At 47.1% G+C, this 26,008-nt stretch overlaps 1 long non-coding RNA gene and 4 other non-coding genes across 5 annotated transcripts; all 5 read right to left on the minus strand.

Moving 5' to 3' along the window:
* Positions 1–1,207: 1,207 nt before the first annotated feature.
* LOC132541913 (uncharacterized) lies at positions 1,208–13,594 on the minus strand. Its single transcript, XR_009553024.1, has 2 exons — positions 8,589–13,594; positions 1,208–1,575 (listed from the first exon to the last, which is right to left on the minus strand). It is a non-coding gene; the product is annotated as an uncharacterized LOC132541913 (long non-coding RNA).
* LOC132542168 (U2 spliceosomal RNA) lies at positions 1,225–1,415 on the minus strand. Its single transcript, XR_009553290.1, has one exon. It is a non-coding gene; the product is annotated as a U2 spliceosomal RNA (small nuclear RNA).
* LOC132542169 (U2 spliceosomal RNA) lies at positions 8,324–8,514 on the minus strand. The gene has a single exon (XR_009553291.1). It is a non-coding gene; the product is annotated as a U2 spliceosomal RNA (small nuclear RNA).
* Positions 13,595–15,435: 1,841 nt separating the features above from the next.
* LOC132542170 (U2 spliceosomal RNA) lies at positions 15,436–15,626 on the minus strand. Its single transcript, XR_009553292.1, has one exon. It is a non-coding gene; the product is annotated as a U2 spliceosomal RNA (small nuclear RNA).
* Positions 15,627–22,538: 6,912 nt separating this feature from the next.
* LOC132542174 (U2 spliceosomal RNA) lies at positions 22,539–22,729 on the minus strand. Its single transcript, XR_009553296.1, has one exon. It is a non-coding gene; the product is annotated as a U2 spliceosomal RNA (small nuclear RNA).
* Between the last annotated feature and the right edge of the window lie 3,279 nt (positions 22,730–26,008).

Below are 26,008 nucleotides of genomic sequence, written 5' to 3' on the forward strand. Positions count from 1 at the left end.
TACTACAATAAACAAACAAACAAACAAACAAATCGCCTTTCCGGCAGTGACAGCCTCCCCACGAGAACATTCCTTTGGCAAGGACCTCCTCCATCCTTCTGCTGAAGAGCAGAAGCTGAAGCACAAGAAGAAGCGTCTGGTGCAGAGCCCCAGCTCTTACTTCATGGATGTCAAGTACCTAGGATGCTATAAAATCACCACCGTCTTTAGCCATGCATAAACTGTCCTCTGCCAGGCCACAGGAGGAAAAGCAAGGCTTACAGAAGGATGCTCCTTTCAGACAGAAGCAGCGCTAAAAGCACCCCGAACCAAGATGAGTGGGAAATCATCCCAATAAACACATTTTGGTAAAAGGCGAAAGTTTTATGCGGTCTGAAGAGAAACCAAAGTATACAAACATATTTTGGATATATCAACAACAACAAAAGTAAATCAATCAATCAATCAATCAATCAATCAATCCCCCAAAGGAACCGAGATGGCCCCACTGCACGGAGAAAGCTTCTCAGCAGGGTGGGTGGTAAACCTCAGTGCTGCAGGGGTCAATCTGCCTCTGTCTCAAAGAAAAGGGAAAAGAAATTGGTAGCAATAGAGGGGGCGAGTGGAAAAAAGACAAAGAAGTAGAAGAAGAAATAGGAAACACAGATGAGACAAGTAGAGAGCCAGGTGTGCAGACAAAGGAAGGAGCGTTTCAATGTAGTAGCAGCGGGGGTGGGGTGGGGTTGGGCGAAGTGCGAGCCCCTCCCTGCAGGTGAGCTTGAGCAGCAAGCCCTTGAGAATGAATCCCTGGCAGGGGGAGTGTGAGAGGCCAGCTGGCGGGAGCTTAGGACCCCGCCCTGGCAGAGGCTGGTGGTTGGTCCTTAGACAGGGTGGTGGCTGAAGTGGCATGAACTGGAAAGGCTGGCTGGTGTTCACAAGGCCTCAGGGTCCCGTTCGAAGCAGGAGCAAGCTTTTTCCTGAATGGGCGAGGTAGGGGGGTGCTCTGTTTGCCTTTAACAAATGTCCTGGAATTGTGGCCCAGCAGGATAACATGTTTGTGTTAGCGCGTAGCAGCTAGCTAGCTAGCGTACAGTACAGCACGTCCTCCTCCTCGAGATGACCTTATGTGGAGGCAACCTAAAGGGAGGAAGAGAGTGCAGTGGTGACCCTACGCGCAAGAGTGTGGGCTGGGCTGGCACTAGCATGCCTGTGGGAGCTTTCCTTCGACTTGAGTTTTCTCCCCAGTGGGGGTGCACCGTTCCTGGAAGTACTGCAATACCAGGTCGATGCGTGGAGCGGACGGAGCAAGCCCCTATTCCGACTCCCTGCTCCAAAAATCCATTTAATATAATGTCCTCGGATAGAGGACGTATCAGATATTAAACTGATAAGAACAGATACTACACTTGATCTTAGCCAAAAGGCCGAGAAGCGATGCTGCGCGCCCTCGCCCTGCTGCCGCCCTCCTCCGGTCACCCGCTTTCAGATCACGGTGAGTCAGTCGACTCACGCTCCGGGAAAGGCTCGGCGCCGCGGTGTCTCCACAGACTCCTCCAGGCCCTCACAAGTCTGCACAGACCTGCTTTCATAACAAACCTGGGAAAGTGAACTTGAGTTAGACAATTCCCGACTGAGGGGCAATTTCTTATTTCTACCAATGCACGCCCCGCCCTTTCCCGCGGAGGCAGGCGGGGCTGCTGCGCGTCCGACTCCTCCCCAACCACCTTGCGTCCCAGGGCTTGCCATCCTTCTCCTCTTAGTTGTCGTATTATCGTTATCGTTATCGTTATGGTTTGTTTGTTTGTTTGTTTGTTTGTTTGTTTGGCTTCAGATCCTCTTAACCGGGCGGGGGCCGGTCTGTGGCACACCCACAGCAAGCAACCTCACCATCCGTAAGGATCTGGGCTCAACCCACCGGGGCCCCACACCTAGGGGGAAAGTGGCACAAAGTAGTGCTACTCTTCGTCTTCTCCCTTTCCTCTCTGATTTTGTCTCGTTCTTTCTCTCTCTCCTTCTAGCTTTCTCTTTAATAAATAAGTAAAATTTAAAAAATAGAGGTCCAAGGGGGACGCCTTGATTGGGGTTGGCCTGTAGCTTGCTGCCTTGGGCCAGTATGGCTTCACATCTAACCCCCTCTCATTTAAATAAAGTTATGACTATCTGGGCATGAGACCCAAGTGTCTCCCCCAGAGGGTCTGGATCATCATCATGGTCCGTTCCCACAAACAACTGGGGAGACCATAACCAGGCATCACGTAGTTTATTAGGAAAACGAAGACATCGCAGGCAGATAGACATGTGTGGGTCATCTAGGGAGAATGTTGACTAGCTGATAAGTTTGGATTTTTTTCTTTTCTTTTTTCTCCTTTTTAAAATTATCTTTCTTTATTTAAAGGCTAGAAACAGCCAGAAATCAAGAGAGCATGGGGAGGGAGAGAGGGAGAGAGAAAGAGAGATACCTGCAGCCCTGCTTCACCACTCTTGAAGCTTTCTCCCTGCGTGTGGGAACCAGGGGCTTGAACCCGGGTCCTTGTGCACTGTAATGCATGCACTTAGCCAGGTGTGCCACCACCTGGGCCCTCTTTTCAATTTAAAAAAATATATTTTATTTATTTCATTTTTAACATTTATTTATTTCCCTTTTTGTTGCACTTGTTGCTTTTCATTGTTGTAGTTATTGTTGTTGATGTTGTCGTCGTTGTTAGGTAGGACAGAGAGAAATGGAGAGAGGAAGGGAAAACAGAGAGGGGGAGAGAAAGACAGACACCTGCAGACCTGCTTCACCGCCTGTGAAGCGACTCCCCTGCAGGTGGGGAGCCGGGGGCTGGAACCGGGATCCTTACGCCGGTCCCTGCGCTTTGCGCCACATGCGCTTAACCCACTGCGCCACCGCCCGACCCCTCAATTTTTTTCTTTTTTTATTGCCACCGTGGTGGTTATCTCTGGGGTTCTATGCTGGCACTAGGAATCCACTGCTCCTGGAGGACACTTTTTGTCTATTCTTTCTGCCTTCCTTCCTTTCTTTTCTATATATACATATATATATATATATATATATATATACTTTTTTTTGTTTGTTTTTTTTTTTTTTTTTTTTTTTACCAAAGCACTGGTTTATGGTGGTGCAGGGAACTGAATCTGGGCTCAGGCTTGACAGTCTGTTTGCATAGCCATTATGCTATCTACCCATCCCCCCTTTCTTTCTTTCTTTTTCTTTCTTTCTTTACTTCTTTCTTTATGTATTTCATTCTTTTTTATGTTATTTCTTTTTAAAAAATATTTTTCCTTTTGTTGCCCTTGTTGTCTTTTCATTGTTGTAGTGGTTATTATTGTTGTTCTTCTTGTTGTTGATGTCGTCGTCATTGTTACATAGGACAGAGAGATATGGAGAGAGGAGTGGAAGACAGAGAGGGGGAGAGAAAGTTAGACACCTGCAGACCTGCCTCACCACTTGTGAATTGACTCCCCTGCAGGTGGGGAGCCCGAGGCTCCAACCGAGATCCTTATTCTGGTCCTTGTGCCATGTGCGCTTAACCCTCTGTGCTACTACGGCTCGACTCCCACTTCTTTTCCTTTCCTTCTTTCTTTCTTTCTTTCTTCCTTCCTTCCTTCCTTCCTTCCTTCCTTCCTTTTCTTTCTACTTCATTTAAGAAGGAACGGGGAGCTAGAGAAGGAGAGAGAGAAAGACACCAGCACACCTGCTTCAGGCTGGAGAAGCCTTCTCCACTGCAGGTGGGGAGCAAGTGCTTGAACCCTTGCACATGGTAGTGTGTGCTCTCAACCCCAAAGTCTGGCTCTTTTATTCCAGTCTGGAATGGCTTTCTCACTGGTCTGTTAAATGACTGGTCCTGCCCTCCTGGTGAAACTTTCTGAGTCTCTGCCCTCTTCTTTTCCAAGCTCTGCTTTCTAGCTATCCCATAATACTTAGTACTTCCTCAGGTGTCTTATCTATGACTTCCCTGTCAGTGCCAGAGCCAACAACACAAGTGGTCCAAGTAACAAAAACTCTGAGCCTCAGGTAATTTTGTAATGTCCATGTCTTGCCCTAATTATGCAGGAGGAGGAGGAGGAGGAGGAGGAGGAGGAGGAGGAGGAGGAGAGCACATCAGACTAAGTGCACACATTATCATGCACACGCAAGGACTTGGGTTCAATCCCCAGCTCCCCTACCTGCAGGGCTCCAAAATGGCCACAAGGAGTGGGGAGTTAGTAGTCCTGCACTGAGCTCCAGGGATTCCTCTGGTGGCAGGGAAAAAAGAAAAGGAAATAAAAAACAAACAAACAAACAAACAAGGGGCCAAGCGGTTGAGTACCTGGCTAAGCACACACATTACAGTGTGCAGGGAGGGACTCAGGTTCAAGACCCTGGTCCCCACCTGCAGGGGGAAAAAGCTTCATGAGTGGTGAAGCAGGGCTGCAGGTGTTATCTCTGTCTCTTTCTTTCGCTATCTCCTCCTCCCTCTCAATTTCTCTCTCTCTCTCTCTCACTATCTAATAATAAATATATAAATAAAAGATAAAAGATAAAAGAAACAGGGAGTTGGGTGGTAGCACAGAGGGTTAAGTAGCACAGGTGGTGCAAAGCGCAGGGACTGGCTTAAGGATCCCAGTTTGAGCACCTGGCTCCCTACCTCTAGGGGAGTCGCTCCCTTCACGGGCAGTGAAGCAAGTCTGCACGTGTCTATCTTTCTCTCCCCGTCTCTATCTTCCTTTCTTCTCTCCATTTCTCTCTGTCCTATCTAACAACTATGACATCAATAACAACAACAATAATAACTACAACAACAATAAAAACAACAAGGGCAACAAAAATGGAAAATAAATACATACATATAAACAATATAAAAGAAAAATAGAAAGAGGAAGAGGGAGAGAGAGGAGAGAAAGAGGGGAAGATGGAAAAGTTAAGTGGTGGAAAGACAGCATAGTGGTTGTGCAAAGGACTTGCATGCCTGAGGCTCTGAGGTCTCACATTCCATCCCTAAAACCATCATAAGCTAGTGCTGAGTAGTGCTGTAGTACAGAAAATAGAAATAATGCTAGGGCTGAGCAGTGGTATACTAGGTTAAGTGCACGTATTAGAATGCACAAAGACCTGGGTTCAAGCCCTTGGCCCACACCTGCAGGGGAAAGTTTCATAAGCAGTAAAATACAGGGCCGGCTGGTGATACATCTAGTTGAGCACACACGTTACAGTGCACAAGGACCCAGGTTCGAGCCCCCAGTACCCATCTACAGGAGGAAAGCTTTGCGAGTGGTGAAGCAGGCCAGCAAGTGTCTCTGTCTCTCTCCCTCTCTATCTCCTCCTTCCTTCTTGATTTCTTTCTTTCTTTCTTTCTTTTTTAAATAATTTCTTAAAGTTTTTTTCTTTTCTTTTCTTTTCTTTCTTTTTTTTTTTTTTTTTGAGCTGGGAAGCAGTATCTCTTTATTCATGTGGAACGCAGGACAATCTTAGCTAAGCTATCTAAACTAACTCTTCTTTTCTTTTCTTTTCTTTTTAGCAGAGCACTGCTCAGCTCAGGTTTAGGGTGGTGCGGGGGATTGAACCTGGGACTTGGGTGCCTCAGGCATGAGAGTCTCTTTGCATAAGCATTATGCTTGAAAATCCAGTCTCTATGACTTGTTCAGAATGTCATGATTGGCACACCCAAGGGCCAGCAGAATGTGTGCCTGACATTCTGAGTGCATTTGAGATCCTGAGCTAAAACAGCTTGTACACTGGAGTAAGGTTCATATCCAGCTGGATCCAGGATCCAGTCAAGACTCAGTCAAGGTACAGGCTGGAGAAACAGCATAATGGTTATGCAAATAAACTTCCACACCAGAGCTACTAAAGGGACCAAATTCAATGCCCAGAACCACCATAAGCCAGAGCCGAGCCAAGCCGAGCCCTGGTGAGCAAAAATAAAACAGACCAACAACCTCCCAAGGCAGCTGGTACAGAGGATGAAGCACTGGACTCTGCAGCATGAGATCTGGGCTTCACTCCCCAGCAGCACATATTCCACAGTGGTGCTCTGGTTCTCCCTCTCCCTACTTCATCTCTCTCATTAGTAAGTAAATAAATAAAAGATTAAACAATACTGACAACAATAACGAGAACTATAGAACTCCACCAAACGGCTCACTTGGTAGAGTGTATGTTTTAACCAGGGTTCTAGCCCCAGGTCAGACTAGTGGGTCAGCAAGCACAGGGGAAACTACGTGAGCAGAGGAAAGGTGTTGTGGTGTCTCTCCTCAAAAAATGAAATTAAGAAAGAAAGAAAGAAAGAAAGAAGCTTGACAAGAATCGTGTGGGCACTGAGCACACCAGCTATAGCATTGGTTGCAAAATTATAATTTGGTGATGTATACCCCATAATCTTACAATTTTGAGAACCATATTAGTCACAAGCAAACAAACAAACAAACAAAAAAAAAGACCTTTTTTTTTTAACCTCCAACTTTATCTCTGGGGCTCAGTGCCAGCAATTTGATTCCACTGCTCTTGGAGGCTATTTTTTTTTTTTAATTTATTGGATAGGAAAAAGAGAAAGTGAGAAAGAAGGGGGCTGAGTGGTGGCACACCTGGTTAAGCACACATGTCAGGACCCTGATTCAAGCCCCCAGTCTCTACATACAGGGGGAAAGCTTCACAAGTGGTAAAGCAGGGCTGCAGTGTCTCTCTCCCTCTCCCTCTCTATCTCCTCTTTCCTCTTAAATTTCTGGCTGTTTCTATCAAATAAATAAATATTATAAAAAAACTATTCTCTAAAAAAATAAAGAAGAAAGGAAGAGAGAAGATAGACACCTGCAAACCTGCTTCTCCACTTGTGAAGCTTCCCCCTGCAGGTTCAGAGTGGGGGTTCGAACCTGGGTCCTTGCACCGGTTCTTGCACTTAGTACTATGTGCCTTTAACCGGGCGTGCCACCGTCCACCCCCAAGCAATTGTTTGTCTCCTCTCTCTCTGCCCTTCCCCCCCCCTCTTTCTTTAACCAGAGGACTGATTATCTCTGGTTTATAGCAGTGCGGAGATGGGGGGTTGGTGGGGACACCTGACCCTGAGACTTCGAAGCCTCAGGCATCAGAGTCTCTTTGCATAACCATTAGGATGCTCTCTACCCCACCCGCAAATGCTTTTACTACAATAAACAAACAAACAAACAAACAAATCGCCTTTCCGGCAGTGACAGCCTCCCCACGAGAACATTCCTTTGGCAAGGACCTCCTCCATCCTTCTGCTGAAGAGCAGAAGCTGAAGCACAAGAAGAAGCGTCTGGTGCAGAGCCCCAGCTCTTACTTCATGGATGTCAAGTACCTAGGATGCTATAAAATCACCACCGTCTTTAGCCATGCATAAACTGTCCTCTGCCAGGCCACAGGAGGAAAAGCAAGGCTTACAGAAGGATGCTCCTTTCAGACAGAAGCAGCGCTAAAAGCACCCCGAACCAAGATGAGTGGGAAATCATCCCAATAAACACATTTTGGTAAAAGGCGAAAGTTTTATGCGGTCTGAAGAGAAACCAAAGTATACAAACATATTTTGGATATATCAACAACAACAAAAGTAAATCAATCAATCAATCAATCAATCAATCAATCCCCCAAAGGAACCGAGATGGCCCCACTGCACGGAGAAAGCTTCTCAGCAGGGTGGGTGGTAAACCTCAGTGCTGCAGGGGTCAATCTGCCTCTGTCTCAAAGAAAAGGGAAAAGAAATTGGTAGCAATAGAGGGGGCGAGTGGAAAAAAGACAAAGAAGTAGAAGAAGAAATAGGAAACACAGATGAGACAAGTAGAGAGCCAGGTGTGCAGACAAAGGAAGGAGCGTTTCAATGTAGTAGCAGCGGGGGTGGGGTGGGGTTGGGCGAAGTGCGAGCCCCTCCCTGCAGGTGAGCTTGAGCAGCAAGCCCTTGAGAATGAATCCCTGGCAGGGGGAGTGTGAGAGGCCAGCTGGCGGGAGCTTAGGACCCCGCCCTGGCAGAGGCTGGTGGTTGGTCCTTAGACAGGGTGGTGGCTGAAGTGGCATGAACTGGAAAGGCTGGCTGGTGTTCACAAGGCCTCAGGGTCCCGTTCGAAGCAGGAGCAAGCTTTTTCCTGAATGGGCGAGGTAGGGGGGTGCTCTGTTTGCCTTTAACAAATGTCCTGGAATTGTGGCCCAGCAGGATAACATGTTTGTGTTAGCGCGTAGCAGCTAGCTAGCTAGCGTACAGTACAGCACGTCCTCCTCCTCGAGATGACCTTATGTGGAGGCAACCTAAAGGGAGGAAGAGAGTGCAGTGGTGACCCTACGCGCAAGAGTGTGGGCTGGGCTGGCACTAGCATGCCTGTGGGAGCTTTCCTTCGACTTGAGTTTTCTCCCCAGTGGGGGTGCACCGTTCCTGGAAGTACTGCAATACCAGGTCGATGCGTGGAGCGGACGGAGCAAGCCCCTATTCCGACTCCCTGCTCCAAAAATCCATTTAATATAATGTCCTCGGATAGAGGACGTATCAGATATTAAACTGATAAGAACAGATACTACACTTGATCTTAGCCAAAAGGCCGAGAAGCGATGCTGCGCGCCCTCGCCCTGCTGCCGCCCTCCTCCGGTCACCCGCTTTCAGATCACGGTGAGTCAGTCGACTCACGCTCCGGGAAAGGCTCGGCGCCGCGGTGTCTCCACAGACTCCTCCAGGCCCTCACAAGTCTGCACAGACCTGCTTTCATAACAAACCTGGGAAAGTGAACTTGAGTTAGACAATTCCCGACTGAGGGGCAATTTCTTATTTCTACCAATGCACGCCCCGCCCTTTCCCGCGGAGGCAGGCGGGGCTGCTGCGCGTCCGACTCCTCCCCAACCACCTTGCGTCCCAGGGCTTGCCATCCTTCTCCTCTTAGTTGTCGTATTATCGTTATCGTTATCGTTATGGTTTGTTTGTTTGTTTGTTTGTTTGTTTGTTTGGCTTCAGATCCTCTTAACCGGGCGGGGGCCGGTCTGTGGCACACCCACAGCAAGCAACCTCACCATCCGTAAGGATCTGGGCTCAACCCACCGGGGCCCCACACCTAGGGGGAAAGTGGCACAAAGTAGTGCTACTCTTCGTCTTCTCCCTTTCCTCTCTGATTTTGTCTCGTTCTTTCTCTCTCTCCTTCTAGCTTTCTCTTTAATAAATAAGTAAAATTTAAAAAATAGAGGTCCAAGGGGGACGCCTTGATTGGGGTTGGCCTGTAGCTTGCTGCCTTGGGCCAGTATGGCTTCACATCTAACCCCCTCTCATTTAAATAAAGTTATGACTATCTGGGCATGAGACCCAAGTGTCTCCCCCAGAGGGTCTGGATCATCATCATGGTCCGTTCCCACAAACAACTGGGGAGACCATAACCAGGCATCACGTAGTTTATTAGGAAAACGAAGACATCGCAGGCAGATAGACATGTGTGGGTCATCTAGGGAGAATGTTGACTAGCTGATAAGTTTGGATTTTTTTCTTTTCTTTTTTCTCCTTTTTAAAATTATCTTTCTTTATTTAAAGGCTAGAAACAGCCAGAAATCAAGAGAGCATGGGGAGGGAGAGAGGGAGAGAGAAAGAGAGATACCTGCAGCCCTGCTTCACCACTCTTGAAGCTTTCTCCCTGCGTGTGGGAACCAGGGGCTTGAACCCGGGTCCTTGTGCACTGTAATGCATGCACTTAGCCAGGTGTGCCACCACCTGGGCCCTCTTTTCAATTTAAAAAAATATATTTTATTTATTTCATTTTTAACATTTATTTATTTCCCTTTTTGTTGCACTTGTTGCTTTTCATTGTTGTAGTTATTGTTGTTGATGTTGTCGTCGTTGTTAGGTAGGACAGAGAGAAATGGAGAGAGGAAGGGAAAACAGAGAGGGGGAGAGAAAGACAGACACCTGCAGACCTGCTTCACCGCCTGTGAAGCGACTCCCCTGCAGGTGGGGAGCCGGGGGCTGGAACCGGGATCCTTACGCCGGTCCCTGCGCTTTGCGCCACATGCGCTTAACCCACTGCGCCACCGCCCGACCCCTCAATTTTTTTCTTTTTTTATTGCCACCGTGGTGGTTATCTCTGGGGTTCTATGCTGGCACTAGGAATCCACTGCTCCTGGAGGACACTTTTTGTCTATTCTTTCTGCCTTCCTTCCTTTCTTTTCTATATATACATATATATATATATATATATATATATACTTTTTTTTGTTTGTTTTTTTTTTTTTTTTTTTTTTTACCAAAGCACTGGTTTATGGTGGTGCAGGGAACTGAATCTGGGCTCAGGCTTGACAGTCTGTTTGCATAGCCATTATGCTATCTACCCATCCCCCCTTTCTTTCTTTCTTTTTCTTTCTTTCTTTACTTCTTTCTTTATGTATTTCATTCTTTTTTATGTTATTTCTTTTTAAAAAATATTTTTCCTTTTGTTGCCCTTGTTGTCTTTTCATTGTTGTAGTGGTTATTATTGTTGTTCTTCTTGTTGTTGATGTCGTCGTCATTGTTACATAGGACAGAGAGATATGGAGAGAGGAGTGGAAGACAGAGAGGGGGAGAGAAAGTTAGACACCTGCAGACCTGCCTCACCACTTGTGAATTGACTCCCCTGCAGGTGGGGAGCCCGAGGCTCCAACCGAGATCCTTATTCTGGTCCTTGTGCCATGTGCGCTTAACCCTCTGTGCTACTACGGCTCGACTCCCACTTCTTTTCCTTTCCTTCTTTCTTTCTTTCTTTCTTCCTTCCTTCCTTCCTTCCTTCCTTCCTTTTCTTTCTACTTCATTTAAGAAGGAACGGGGAGCTAGAGAAGGAGAGAGAGAAAGACACCAGCACACCTGCTTCAGGCTGGAGAAGCCTTCTCCACTGCAGGTGGGGAGCAAGTGCTTGAACCCTTGCACATGGTAGTGTGTGCTCTCAACCCCAAAGTCTGGCTCTTTTATTCCAGTCTGGAATGGCTTTCTCACTGGTCTGTTAAATGACTGGTCCTGCCCTCCTGGTGAAACTTTCTGAGTCTCTGCCCTCTTCTTTTCCAAGCTCTGCTTTCTAGCTATCCCATAATACTTAGTACTTCCTCAGGTGTCTTATCTATGACTTCCCTGTCAGTGCCAGAGCCAACAACACAAGTGGTCCAAGTAACAAAAACTCTGAGCCTCAGGTAATTTTGTAATGTCCATGTCTTGCCCTAATTATGCAGGAGGAGGAGGAGGAGGAGGAGGAGGAGGAGGAGGAGGAGGAGGAGAGCACATCAGACTAAGTGCACACATTATCATGCACACGCAAGGACTTGGGTTCAATCCCCAGCTCCCCTACCTGCAGGGCTCCAAAATGGCCACAAGGAGTGGGGAGTTAGTAGTCCTGCACTGAGCTCCAGGGATTCCTCTGGTGGCAGGGAAAAAAGAAAAGGAAATAAAAAACAAACAAACAAACAAACAAGGGGCCAAGCGGTTGAGTACCTGGCTAAGCACACACATTACAGTGTGCAGGGAGGGACTCAGGTTCAAGACCCTGGTCCCCACCTGCAGGGGGAAAAAGCTTCATGAGTGGTGAAGCAGGGCTGCAGGTGTTATCTCTGTCTCTTTCTTTCGCTATCTCCTCCTCCCTCTCAATTTCTCTCTCTCTCTCTCTCACTATCTAATAATAAATATATAAATAAAAGATAAAAGATAAAAGAAACAGGGAGTTGGGTGGTAGCACAGAGGGTTAAGTAGCACAGGTGGTGCAAAGCGCAGGGACTGGCTTAAGGATCCCAGTTTGAGCACCTGGCTCCCTACCTCTAGGGGAGTCGCTCCCTTCACGGGCAGTGAAGCAAGTCTGCACGTGTCTATCTTTCTCTCCCCGTCTCTATCTTCCTTTCTTCTCTCCATTTCTCTCTGTCCTATCTAACAACTATGACATCAATAACAACAACAATAATAACTACAACAACAATAAAAACAACAAGGGCAACAAAAATGGAAAATAAATACATACATATAAACAATATAAAAGAAAAATAGAAAGAGGAAGAGGGAGAGAGAGGAGAGAAAGAGGGGAAGATGGAAAAGTTAAGTGGTGGAAAGACAGCATAGTGGTTGTGCAAAGGACTTGCATGCCTGAGGCTCTGAGGTCTCACATTCCATCCCTAAAACCATCATAAGCTAGTGCTGAGTAGTGCTGTAGTACAGAAAATAGAAATAATGCTAGGGCTGAGCAGTGGTATACTAGGTTAAGTGCACGTATTAGAATGCACAAAGACCTGGGTTCAAGCCCTTGGCCCACACCTGCAGGGGAAAGTTTCATAAGCAGTAAAATACAGGGCCGGCTGGTGATACATCTAGTTGAGCACACACGTTACAGTGCACAAGGACCCAGGTTCGAGCCCCCAGTACCCATCTACAGGAGGAAAGCTTTGCGAGTGGTGAAGCAGGCCAGCAAGTGTCTCTGTCTCTCTCCCTCTCTATCTCCTCCTTCCTTCTTGATTTCTTTCTTTCTTTCTTTCTTTTTTAAATAATTTCTTAAAGTTTTTTTCTTTTCTTTTCTTTTTTCTTTTTTTTTTTTTTTTTGAGCTGGGAAGCAGTATCTCTTTATTCATGTGGAACGCAGGACAATCTTAGCTAAGCTATCTAAACTAACTCTTCTTTTCTTTTCTTTTCTTTTTAGCAGAGCACTGCTCAGCTCAGGTTTAGGGTGGTGCGGGGGATTGAACCTGGGACTTGGGTGCCTCAGGCATGAGAGTCTCTTTGCATAAGCATTATGCTTGAAAATCCAGTCTCTATGACTTGTTCAGAATGTCATGATTGGCACACCCAAGGGCCAGCAGAATGTGTGCCTGACATTCTGAGTGCATTTGAGATCCTGAGCTAAAACAGCTTGTACACTGGAGTAAGGTTCATATCCAGCTGGATCCAGGATCCAGTCAAGACTCAGTCAAGGTACAGGCTGGAGAAACAGCATAATGGTTATGCAAATAAACTTCCACACCAGAGCTACTAAAGGGACCAAATTCAATGCCCAGAACCACCATAAGCCAGAGCCGAGCCAAGCCGAGCCCTGGTGAGCAAAAATAAAACAGACCAACAACCTCCCAAGGCAGCTGGTACAGAGGATGAAGCACTGGACTCTGCAGCATGAGATCTGGGCTTCACTCCCCAGCAGCACATATTCCACAGTGGTGCTCTGGTTCTCCCTCTCCCTACTTCATCTCTCTCATTAGTAAGTAAATAAATAAAAGATTAAACAATACTGACAACAATAACGAGAACTATAGAACTCCACCAAACGGCTCACTTGGTAGAGTGTATGTTTTAACCAGGGTTCTAGCCCCAGGTCAGACTAGTGGGTCAGCAAGCACAGGGGAAACTACGTGAGCAGAGGAAAGGTGTTGTGGTGTCTCTCCTCAAAAAATGAAATTAAGAAAGAAAGAAAGAAAGAAAGAAAGAAAGAAAGAAAGAAAGAAGCTTGACAAGAATCGTGTGGGCACTGAGCACACCAGCTATAGCATTGGTTGCAAAATTATAATTTGGTGATGTATACCCCATAATCTTACAATTTTGAGAACCATATTAGTCACAAGCAAACAAACAAACAAACAAAAAAAAAGACCTTTTTTTTTTAACCTCCAACTTTATCTCTGGGGCTCAGTGCCAGCAATTTGATTCCACTGCTCTTGGAGGCTATTTTTTTTTTTTTAATTTATTGGATAGGAAAAAGAGAAAGTGAGAAAGAAGGGGGCTGAGTGGTGGCACACCTGGTTAAGCACACATGTCAGGACCCTGATTCAAGCCCCCAGTCTCTACATACAGGGGGAAAGCTTCACAAGTGGTAAAGCAGGGCTGCAGTGTCTCTCTCCCTCTCCCTCTCTATCTCCTCTTTCCTCTTAAATTTCTGGCTGTTTCTATCAAATAAATAAATATTATAAAAAAACTATTCTCTAAAAAAATAAAGAAGAAAGGAAGAGAGAAGATAGACACCTGCAAACCTGCTTCTCCACTTGTGAAGCTTCCCCCTGCAGGTTCAGAGTGGGGGTTCGAACCTGGGTCCTTGCACCGGTTCTTGCACTTAGTACTATGTGCCTTTAACCGGGCGTGCCACCGTCCACCCCCAAGCAATTGTTTGTCTCCTCTCTCTCTGCCCTTCCCCCCCCTCTTTCTTTAACCAGAGGACTGATTATCTCTGGTTTATAGCAGTGCGGAGATGGGGGGTTGGTGGGGACACCTGACCCTGAGACTTCGAAGCCTCAGGCATCAGAGTCTCTTTGCATAACCATTAGGATGCTCTCTACCCCACCCGCAAATGCTTTTACTACAATAAACAAACAAACAAACAAATCGCCTTTCCGGCAGTGACAGCCTCCCCACGAGAACATTCCTTTGGCAAGGACCTCCTCCATCCTTCTGCTGAAGAGCAGAAGCTGAAGCACAAGAAGAAGCGTCTGGTGCAGAGCCCCAGCTCTTACTTCATGGATGTCAAGTACCTAGGATGCTATAAAATCACCACCGTCTTTAGCCATGCATAAACTGTCCTCTGCCAGGCCACAGGAGGAAAAGCAAGGCTTACAGAAGGATGCTCCTTTCAGACAGAAGCAGCGCTAAAAGCACCCCGAACCAAGATGAGTGGGAAATCATCCCAATAAACACATTTTGGTAAAAGGCGAAAGTTTTATGCGGTCTGAAGAGAAACCAAAGTATACAAACATATTTTGGATATATCAACAACAACAAAAGTAAATCAATCAATCAATCAATCAATCAATCAATCCCCCAAAGGAACCGAGATGGCCCCACTGCACGGAGAAAGCTTCTCAGCAGGGTGGGTGGTAAACCTCAGTGCTGCAGGGGTCAATCTGCCTCTGTCTCAAAGAAAAGGGAAAAGAAATTGGTAGCAATAGAGGGGGCGAGTGGAAAAAAGACAAAGAAGTAGAAGAAGAAATAGGAAACACAGATGAGACAAGTAGAGAGCCAGGTGTGCAGACAAAGGAAGGAGCGTTTCAATGTAGTAGCAGCGGGGGTGGGGTGGGGTTGGGCGAAGTGCGAGCCCCTCCCTGCAGGTGAGCTTGAGCAGCAAGCCCTTGAGAATGAATCCCTGGCAGGGGGAGTGTGAGAGGCCAGCTGGCGGGAGCTTAGGACCCCGCCCTGGCAGAGGCTGGTGGTTGGTCCTTAGACAGGGTGGTGGCTGAAGTGGCATGAACTGGAAAGGCTGGCTGGTGTTCACAAGGCCTCAGGGTCCCGTTCGAAGCAGGAGCAAGCTTTTTCCTGAATGGGCGAGGTAGGGGGGTGCTCTGTTTGCCTTTAACAAATGTCCTGGAATTGTGGCCCAGCAGGATAACATGTTTGTGTTAGCGCGTAGCAGCTAGCTAGCTAGCGTACAGTACAGCACGTCCTCCTCCTCGAGATGACCTTATGTGGAGGCAACCTAAAGGGAGGAAGAGAGTGCAGTGGTGACCCTACGCGCAAGAGTGTGGGCTGGGCTGGCACTAGCATGCCTGTGGGAGCTTTCCTTCGACTTGAGTTTTCTCCCCAGTGGGGGTGCACCGTTCCTGGAAGTACTGCAATACCAGGTCGATGCGTGGAGCGGACGGAGCAAGCCCCTATTCCGACTCCCTGCTCCAAAAATCCATTTAATATAATGTCCTCGGATAGAGGACGTATCAGATATTAAACTGATAAGAACAGATACTACACTTGATCTTAGCCAAAAGGCCGAGAAGCGATGCTGCGCGCCCTCGCCCTGCTGCCGCCCTCCTCCGGTCACCCGCTTTCAGATCACGGTGAGTCAGTCGACTCACGCTCCGGGAAAGGCTCGGCGCCGCGGTGTCTCCACAGACTCCTCCAGGCCCTCACAAGTCTGCACAGACCTGCTTTCATAACAAACCTGGGAAAGTGAACTTGAGTTAGACAATTCCCGACTGAGGGGCAATTTCTTATTTCTACCAATGCACGCCCCGCCCTTTCCCGCGGAGGCAGGCGGGGCTGCTGCGCGTCCGACTCCTCCCCAACCACCTTGCGTCCCAGGGCTTGCCATCCTTCTCCTCTTAGTTGTCGTATTATCGTTATCGTTATCGTTATGGTTTGTTTGTTTGTTTGTTTGTTTGTTTGTTTGGCTTCAGATCCTCTTAACCGGGCGGGGGCCGGTCTGTGGCACACCCACAGCAAGCAACCTCACCATCCGTAAGGATCTGGGCTCAACCCACCGGGGCCCCACACCTAGGGGGAAAGTGGCACAAAGTAGTGCTACTCTTCGTCTTCTCCCTTTCCTCTCTGATTTTGTCTCGTTCTTTCTCTCTCTCCTTCTAGCTTTCTCTTTAATAAATAAGTAAAATTTAAAAAATAGAGGTCCAAGGGGGACGCCTTGATTGGGGTTGGCCTGTAGCTTGCTGCCTTGGGCCAGTATGGCTTCACATCTAACCCCCTCTCATTTAAATAAAGTTATGACTATCTGGGCATGAGACCCAAGTGTCTCCCCCAGAGGGTCTGGATCATCATCATGGTCCGTTCCCACAAACAACTGGGGAGACCATAACCAGGCATCACGTAGTTTATTAGGAAAACGAAGACATCGCAGGCAGATAGACATGTGTGGGTCATCTAGGGAGAATGTTGACTAGCTGATAAGTTTGGATTTTTTTCTTTTCTTTTTTCTCCTTTTTAAAATTATCTTTCTTTATTTAAAGGCTAGAAACAGCCAGAAATCAAGAGAGCATGGGGAGGGAGAGAGGGAGAGAGAAAGAGAGATACCTGCAGCCCTGCTTCACCACTCTTGAAGCTTTCTCCCTGCGTGTGGGAACCAGGGGCTTGAACCCGGGTCCTTGTGCACTGTAATGCATGCACTTAGCCAGGTGTGCCACCACCTGGGCCCTCTTTTCAATTTAAAAAAATATATTTTATTTATTTCATTTTTAACATTTATTTATTTCCCTTTTTGTTGCACTTGTTGCTTTTCATTGTTGTAGTTATTGTTGTTGATGTTGTCGTCGTTGTTAGGTAGGACAGAGAGAAATGGAGAGAGGAAGGGAAAACAGAGAGGGGGAGAGAAAGACAGACACCTGCAGACCTGCTTCACCGCCTGTGAAGCGACTCCCCTGCAGGTGGGGAGCCGGGGGCTGGAACCGGGATCCTTACGCCGGTCCCTGCGCTTTGCGCCACATGCGCTTAACCCACTGCGCCACCGCCCGACCCCTCAATTTTTTTCTTTTTTTATTGCCACCGTGGTGGTTATCTCTGGGGTTCTATGCTGGCACTAGGAATCCACTGCTCCTGGAGGACACTTTTTGTCTATTCTTTCTGCCTTCCTTCCTTTCTTTTCTATATATACATATATATATATATATATATATATATATACTTTTTTTTGTTTTTTTTTTTTTTTTTTTTTTTTTTTTTTACCAAAGCACTGGTTTATGGTGGTGCAGGGAACTGAATCTGGGCTCAGGCTTGACAGTCTGTTTGCATAGCCATTATGCTATCTACCCATCCCCCCTTTCTTTCTTTCTTTTTCTTTCTTTCTTTACTTCTTTCTTTATGTATTTCATTCTTTTTTATGTTATTTCTTTTTTAAAAATATTTTTCCTTTTGTTGCCCTTGTTGTCTTTTCATTGTTGTAGTGGTTATTATTGTTGTTCTTCTTGTTGTTGATGTCGTCGTCATTGTTACATAGGACAGAGAGATATGGAGAGAGGAGTGGAAGACAGAGAGGGGGAGAGAAAGTTAGACACCTGCAGACCTGCCTCACCACTTGTGAATTGACTCCCCTGCAGGTGGGGAGCCCGAGGCTCCAACCGAGATCCTTATTCTGGTCCTTGTGCCATGTGCGCTTAACCCTCTGTGCTACTACGGCTCGACTCCCACTTCTTTTCCTTTCCTTCTTTCTTTCTTTCTTCCTTCCTTCCTTCCTTCCTTCCTTCCTTCCTTTTCTTTCTACTTCATTTAAGAAGGAACGGGGAGCTAGAGAAGGAGAGAGAGAAAGACACCAGCACACCTGCTTCAGGCTGGAGAAGCCTTCTCCACTGCAGGTGGGGAGCAAGTGCTTGAACCCTTGCACATGGTAGTGTGTGCTCTCAACCCCAAAGTCTGGCTCTTTTATTCCAGTCTGGAATGGCTTTCTCACTGGTCTGTTAAATGACTGGTCCTGCCCTCCTGGTGAAACTTTCTGAGTCTCTGCCCTCTTCTTTTCCAAGCTCTGCTTTCTAGCTATCCCATAATACTTAGTACTTCCTCAGGTGTCTTATCTATGACTTCCCTGTCAGTGCCAGAGCCAACAACACAAGTGGTCCAAGTAACAAAAACTCTGAGCCTCAGGTAATTTTGTAATGTCCATGTCTTGCCCTAATTATGCAGGAGGAGGAGGAGGAGGAGGAGGAGGAGGAGGAGAGCACATCAGACTAAGTGCACACATTATCATGCACACGCAAGGACTTGGGTTCAATCCCCAGCTCCCCTACCTGCAGGGCTCCAAAATGGCCACAAGGAGTGGGGAGTTAGTAGTCCTGCACTGAGCTCCAGGGATTCCTCTGGTGGCAGGGAAAAAAGAAAAGGAAATAAAAAACAAACAAACAAACAAACAAGGGGCCAAGCGGTTGAGTACCTGGCTAAGCACACACATTACAGTGTGCAGGGAGGGACTCAGGTTCAAGACCCTGGTCCCCACCTGCAGGGGGAAAAAGCTTCATGAGTGGTGAAGCAGGGCTGCAGGTGTTATCTCTGTCTCTTTCTTTCGCTATCTCCTCCTCCCTCTCAATTTCTCTCTCTCTCTCTCTCACTATCTAATAATAAATATATAAATAAAAGATAAAAGATAAAAGAAACAGGGAGTTGGGTGGTAGCACAGAGGGTTAAGTAGCACAGGTGGTGCAAAGCGCAGGGACTGGCTTAAGGATCCCAGTTTGAGCACCTGGCTCCCTACCTCTAGGGGAGTCGCTCCCTTCACGGGCAGTGAAGCAAGTCTGCACGTGTCTATCTTTCTCTCCCCGTCTCTATCTTCCTTTCTTCTCTCCATTTCTCTCTGTCCTATCTAACAACTATGACATCAATAACAACAACAATAATAACTACAACAACAATAAAAACAACAAGGGCAACAAAAATGGAAAATAAATACATACATATAAACAATATAAAAGAAAAATAGAAAGAGGAAGAGGGAGAGAGAGGAGAGAAAGAGGGGAAGATGGAAAAGTTAAGTGGTGGAAAGACAGCATAGTGGTTGTGCAAAGGACTTGCATGCCTGAGGCTCTGAGGTCTCACATTCCATCCCTAAAACCATCATAAGCTAGTGCTGAGTAGTGCTGTAGTACAGAAAATAGAAATAATGCTAGGGCTGAGCAGTGGTATACTAGGTTAAGTGCACGTATTAGAATGCACAAAGACCTGGGTTCAAGCCCTTGGCCCACACCTGCAGGGGAAAGTTTCATAAGCAGTAAAATACAGGGCCGGCTGGTGATACATCTAGTTGAGCACACACGTTACAGTGCACAAGGACCCAGGTTCGAGCCCCCAGTACCCATCTACAGGAGGAAAGCTTTGCGAGTGGTGAAGCAGGCCAGCAAGTGTCTCTGTCTCTCTCCCTCTCTATCTCCTCCTTCCTTCTTGATTTCTTTCTTTCTTTCTTTCTTTTTTAAATAATTTCTTAAAGTTTTTTTCTTTTCTTTTCTTTTCTTTCTTTTCTTTTTTTTTTTTGAGCTGGGAAGCAGTATCTCTTTATTCATGTGGAACGCAGGACAATCTTAGCTAAGCTATCTAAACTAACTCTTCTTTTCTTTTCTTTTCTTTTTAGCAGAGCACTGCTCAGCTCAGGTTTAGGGTGGTGCGGGGGATTGAACCTGGGACTTGGGTGCCTCAGGCATGAGAGTCTCTTTGCATAAGCATTATGCTTGAAAATCCAGTCTCTATGACTTGTTCAGAATGTCATGATTGGCACACCCAAGGGCCAGCAGAATGTGTGCCTGACATTCTGAGTGCATTTGAGATCCTGAGCTAAAACAGCTTGTACACTGGAGTAAGGTTCATATCCAGCTGGATCCAGGATCCAGTCAAGACTCAGTCAAGGTACAGGCTGGAGAAACAGCATAATGGTTATGCAAATAAACTTCCACACCAGAGCTACTAAAGGGACCAAATTCAATGCCCAGAACCACCATAAGCCAGAGCCGAGCCAAGCCGAGCCCTGGTGAGCAAAAATAAAACAGACCAACAACCTCCCAAGGCAGCTGGTACAGAGGATGAAGCACTGGACTCTGCAGCATGAGATCTGGGCTTCACTCCCCAGCAGCACATATTCCACAGTGGTGCTCTGGTTCTCCCTCTCCCTACTTCATCTCTCTCATTAGTAAGTAAATAAATAAAAGATTAAACAATACTGACAACAATAACGAGAACTATAGAACTCCACCAAACGGCTCACTTGGTAGAGTGTATGTTTTAACCAGGGTTCTAGCCCCAGGTCAGACTAGTGGGTCAGCAAGCACAGGGGAAACTACGTGAGCAGAGGAAAGGTGTTGTGGTGTCTCTCCTCAAAAAATGAAATTAAGAAAGAAAGAAAGAAAGAAAGAAAGAAAGAAAGAAAGAAAGAAGCTTGACAAGAATCGTGTGGGCACTGAGCACACCAGCTATAGCATTGGTTGCAAAATTATAATTTGGTGATGTATACCCCATAATCTTACAATTTTGAGAACCATATTAGTCACAAGCAAACAAACAAACAAACAAAAAAAAAGACCTTTTTTTTTTAACCTCCAACTTTATCTCTGGGGCTCAGTGCCAGCAATTTGATTCCACTGCTCTTGGAGGCTATTTTTTTTTTTTTAATTTATTGGATAGGAAAAAGAGAAAGTGAGAAAGAAGGGGGCTGAGTGGTGGCACACCTGGTTAAGCACACATGTCAGGACCCTGATTCAAGCCCCCAGTCTCTACATACAGGGGGAAAGCTTCACAAGTGGTAAAGCAGGGCTGCAGTGTCTCTCTCCCTCTCCCTCTCTATCTCCTCTTTCCTCTTAAATTTCTGGCTGTTTCTATCAAATAAATAAATATTATAAAAAAACTATTCTCTAAAAAAATAAAGAAGAAAGGAAGAGAGAAGATAGACACCTGCAAACCTGCTTCTCCACTTGTGAAGCTTCCCCCTGCAGGTTCAGAGTGGGGGTTCGAACCTGGGTCCTTGCACCGGTTCTTGCACTTAGTACTATGTGCCTTTAACCGGGCGTGCCACCGTCCACCCCCAAGCAATTGTTTGTCTCCTCTCTCTCTGCCCTTCCCCCCCCTCTTTCTTTAACCAGAGGACTGATTATCTCTGGTTTATAGCAGTGCGGAGATGGGGGGTTGGTGGGGACACCTGACCCTGAGACTTCGAAGCCTCAGGCATCAGAGTCTCTTTGCATAACCATTAGGATGCTCTCTACCCCACCCGCAAATGCTTTTACTACAATAAACAAACAAACAAACAAATCGCCTTTCCGGCAGTGACAGCCTCCCCACGAGAACATTCCTTTGGCAAGGACCTCCTCCATCCTTCTGCTGAAGAGCAGAAGCTGAAGCACAAGAAGAAGCGTCTGGTGCAGAGCCCCAGCTCTTACTTCATGGATGTCAAGTACCTAGGATGCTATAAAATCACCACCGTCTTTAGCCATGCATAAACTGTCCTCTGCCAGGCCACAGGAGGAAAAGCAAGGCTTACAGAAGGATGCTCCTTTCAGACAGAAGCAGCGCTAAAAGCACCCCGAACCAAGATGAGTGGGAAATCATCCCAATAAACACATTTTGGTAAAAGGCGAAAGTTTTATGCGGTCTGAAGAGAAACCAAAGTATACAAACATATTTTGGATATATCAACAACAACAAAAGTAAATCAATCAATCAATCAATCAATCAATCCCCCAAAGGAACCGAGATGGCCCCACTGCACGGAGAAAGCTTCTCAGCAGGGTGGGTGGTAAACCTCAGTGCTGCAGGGGTCAATCTGCCTCTGTCTCAAAGAAAAGGGAAAAGAAATTGGTAGCAATAGAGGGGGCGAGTGGAAAAAAGACAAAGAAGTAGAAGAAGAAATAGGAAACACAGATGAGACAAGTAGAGAGCCAGGTGTGCAGACAAAGGAAGGAGCGTTTCAATGTAGTAGCAGCGGGGGTGGGGTGGGGTTGGGCGAAGTGCGAGCCCCTCCCTGCAGGTGAGCTTGAGCAGCAAGCCCTTGAGAATGAATCCCTGGCAGGGGGAGTGTGAGAGGCCAGCTGGCGGGAGCTTAGGACCCCGCCCTGGCAGAGGCTGGTGGTTGGTCCTTAGACAGGGTGGTGGCTGAAGTGGCATGAACTGGAAAGGCTGGCTGGTGTTCACAAGGCCTCAGGGTCCCGTTCGAAGCAGGAGCAAGCTTTTTCCTGAATGGGCGAGGTAGGGGGGTGCTCTGTTTGCCTTTAACAAATGTCCTGGAATTGTGGCCCAGCAGGATAACATGTTTGTGTTAGCGCGTAGCAGCTAGCTAGCTAGCGTACAGTACAGCACGTCCTCCTCCTCGAGATGACCTTATGTGGAGGCAACCTAAAGGGAGGAAGAGAGTGCAGTGGTGACCCTACGCGCAAGAGTGTGGGCTGGGCTGGCACTAGCATGCCTGTGGGAGCTTTCCTTCGACTTGAGTTTTCTCCCCAGTGGGGGTGCACCGTTCCTGGAAGTACTGCAATACCAGGTCGATGCGTGGAGCGGACGGAGCAAGCCCCTATTCCGACTCCCTGCTCCAAAAATCCATTTAATATAATGTCCTCGGATAGAGGATGTATCAGATATTAAACTGATAAGAACAGATACTACACTTGATCTTAGCCAAAAGGCCGAGAAGCGATGCTGCGCGCCCTCGCCCTGCTGCCGCCCTCCTCCGGTCACCCGCTTTCAGATCACGGTGAGTCAGTCGACTCACGCTCCGGGAAAGGCTCGGCGCCGCGGTGTCTCCACAGACTCCTCCAGGCCCTCACAAGTCTGCACAGACCTGCTTTCATAACAAACCTGGGAAAGTGAACTTGAGTTAGACAATTCCCGACTGAGGGGCAATTTCTTATTTCTACCAATGCACGCCCCGCCCTTTCCCGCGGAGGCAGGCGGGGCTGCTGCACGCCCGCCCCGCCCCGAGGTCTGGCGCTGCCTCTGGGGGCTGCTCCGCGCTGCGAGAGAGGCGCCTGCGTTGCCCCTGAGCAGGGGAGGGCTCCGGGAGCTGGGGAAGCGAGTCGGGGTGCAGCGTTCTGCGGGCCGGAGAAGGCCCCTGGCGCTCCCTGAGCCGTCACCTCCGTGGGGCAGAATGGGAGGCCCAAAGGCGTCTGAGTCCTGTCCCGCGACCCTGCCTGGCGCTGGGCGCTGGGAGCGACGCCAGGCGCGGGGCGCAGCAACTGGGACGCTGCGGAGGGTGGGTGGGGAGAATACAGGTCCATGAAGGATGATAAATGACATAGTGGGGGTTGTATTGTTAAATGGGAAACTGGGGAATGTTATGCATGTACAAACTATTGTATTTACTGTTGAATGTAAAACATTAATTCCGCAATAAAGAAATAAGTTTAAAAAAATTGCTTATTAAGGCAAAAAAATTATATTTTGTTTTTCCCTTTGGTTGCTCTTGTTTTTTTTTTTTTTTATTGTTGTAGTTATTGTTGTTGTTACTGGTGCCATTTGCTGTTGGATAGGACAGAGAGAAATGGAGAGAGGAGGGGAAGACAGAGAGGGGCTGAGAAAGACACCTGCAGACCTGCTTCACCGCTTGTGAAGCGACTCCCCTACAGGTGTGGAGCTGAGGGCTCAAACCGGGATCCTTAATGCCAGTCGTTGAACTTTGCGCCACGCGCGCTTAACCCGCTGAGCTACCGCCCGACTCCCCAGTGTTTCCTTTTTATAAATAAAAATTACATATATTAAAAAATGCTCATACAAAAGACTAATATGCCTGAGGCTCCAAGTTCCCAGATTCAACTACCAGTACTACTATAAAGGCAGAGTTGAGCAATGCTTTGGTAAACAAATAAAACTATAAGAGCCTGTCACCAGGACCAGAGCCCAAAGATTTGATGGGACAGCTCCTCCTCCCACCAGCTGGACATCTGTAACTTTGCTACTTCTGGCAGGCTTTTTGTTTCTTCTTCTTTTTAATTCCTAATAAAGGAGAAACACCACAGCAACATGCTGTCATCTTTGTGAAGCTTCCATGTGTGTCGTACACCTGTGTGAATGTGAGGACTAGAATCCGGGTGCTCTCTTGTGGTGAAATGTGAGCTATTCCATCCCCCATTGTGCTCCATTTGCACTCTCCACTGTTAGGGGTGCTGTGACATGCTCTCAGCCTATATTAGAAATTTAAAAAATTATCTTTATTTATTTGATAGAAACAGCCAGAAATGGAGAGGAAATGGAGAAAGAGAGGGAGAGAGTGGTCCAGGAGATGGTGCAGTGGATAAAGCACTTGAGTCTCAAGCATGAGGTCCTGAGTTCAATCCTTGGCAGCACATGCACCAGAGTGATGTCTGGTTCTTTCTCTCTTTCTTATGAATAAATTATTTTTTAAAATATTTTTTATTTTTAATGAGTATGATAGGGATATATATATATATATATATAGATATATATAGATATATATATCCAGACATTACTCTGGTGCATGTGTTTTCAGGGATTGAACTCAGAACCTCATGCTTGAGAATCCAATACTTTATGCACTGCACCACCTCGTCTTCTTCAGGGAATGGAGATGTCAGGCTTCAGCATGGCAAGGGGAGAGGAAAAGATATCAATTTGGAGTTCAGAGCCAATGCTGACTGAGAAGGGTCTGTGGACAGCCAAACAGGAACCACAGTGTGTCTGCTGTCCTTGGCCCCTTTTCTTTTTTTCTTTTTTCCCTTATTACTGGGGCTCGGTGCCACAATATGAATGAATCCACTGCTCCTGACAGCCATCTTTTCCATTTTGTTGTTGTTGTTATTGTTACTGTTATTGTTGTTGTTGCATAGGACAGAGAAATTGAAAGAGGGGGGGAAGACAGAGAGGGGGAGAGAAACATAGACACCTGCAGACCTGCTTCACCGCTTGTGAAGTGATCCCCCTGCAGGTAGAGAGCCCGGGCTTGAACTGGGATCCTTACGCTGGTCCTTGGGCTTCGCACCTGCTGCTCTACTGCCAGTCCCCCATGGCCCCTTTCTTGCCTCTGCAGTGTGCTAAGGGGTCTGCTTCTATACCTAGCATCCTCTCTCTCGAGGTCAGACATATGCACAAGGATGTCCTCAGACCCATTCTTGGAGTGATAAAGCTATGACCCTGTTGAGTGTAAGAACTTTTATGGGGTTGGGTGATAGTGCAGCGCATTAAGCACATGTGTCAAAGCACAAGGACTGGCATAAGGATACCGGTTCAAGCCCCAGGCTCCCCACCTGCAGGGGAGTTGCTTCACAAGTGGTGAAGCAGGTCTGCAGGTGTCTATCTTTCTCTCCCCCTCTCTGTCTTCCCCTCCTCTCTCCATTTCTCTCTGTCCTAACAACAACAACAATGGTAACAATAACAATAACAACCATAACAAAGATAAAACAAGGACAACAAAAGGGAAACAACTAGCCTCCAGGAGCAGTGGATTTGGTGGTACAGGCACTGAGCCCCAGCAATAACCCTGGAGGCAAAAAAAAAAAAAAGAACTGCTTACAGATGCCCTCAAACACAGGCCCAGCTGAGGTGCAGGCTATTACCTAGTATGTATTCCACTGCAGAAAACTGTGCCCCAGTATGGTTTTGTAGCCCTCATGTCCACTTGGTCGATTCCAAATTATATTCCTCCATGAGGATAATTTCTGGAACCATCCGTTCCACCCCGGTTCCATGGCTGCCAGTTCTTAGCAACATCGCCCTGCCAGATATTCGTCGGGATGCGGCATCATCTAAGTTCATTTCTCACGTCTGCGCTCGACCGGACCTGCCAATATACGCGGATATCTTCGCCCACCCTGTCCAACGCTTGACGTCTCGTCACCCAATCTGGTCCCCTACACCTACACCGAACTTCTCTGTTCCAGACTCTTGGAAACAGAGTTGGCAGACAGCTGAGGTAAAGAACAAACACCTCATCACAGACCCCTGCAAGCGTCAACCCGGCTTTG

Source organism: Erinaceus europaeus, chromosome 12 (genome assembly GCF_950295315.1).
Source record: "Erinaceus europaeus chromosome 12, mEriEur2.1, whole genome shotgun sequence".
In the NCBI taxonomy this organism is placed as follows: domain Eukaryota; kingdom Metazoa; phylum Chordata; class Mammalia; order Eulipotyphla; family Erinaceidae; genus Erinaceus; species Erinaceus europaeus.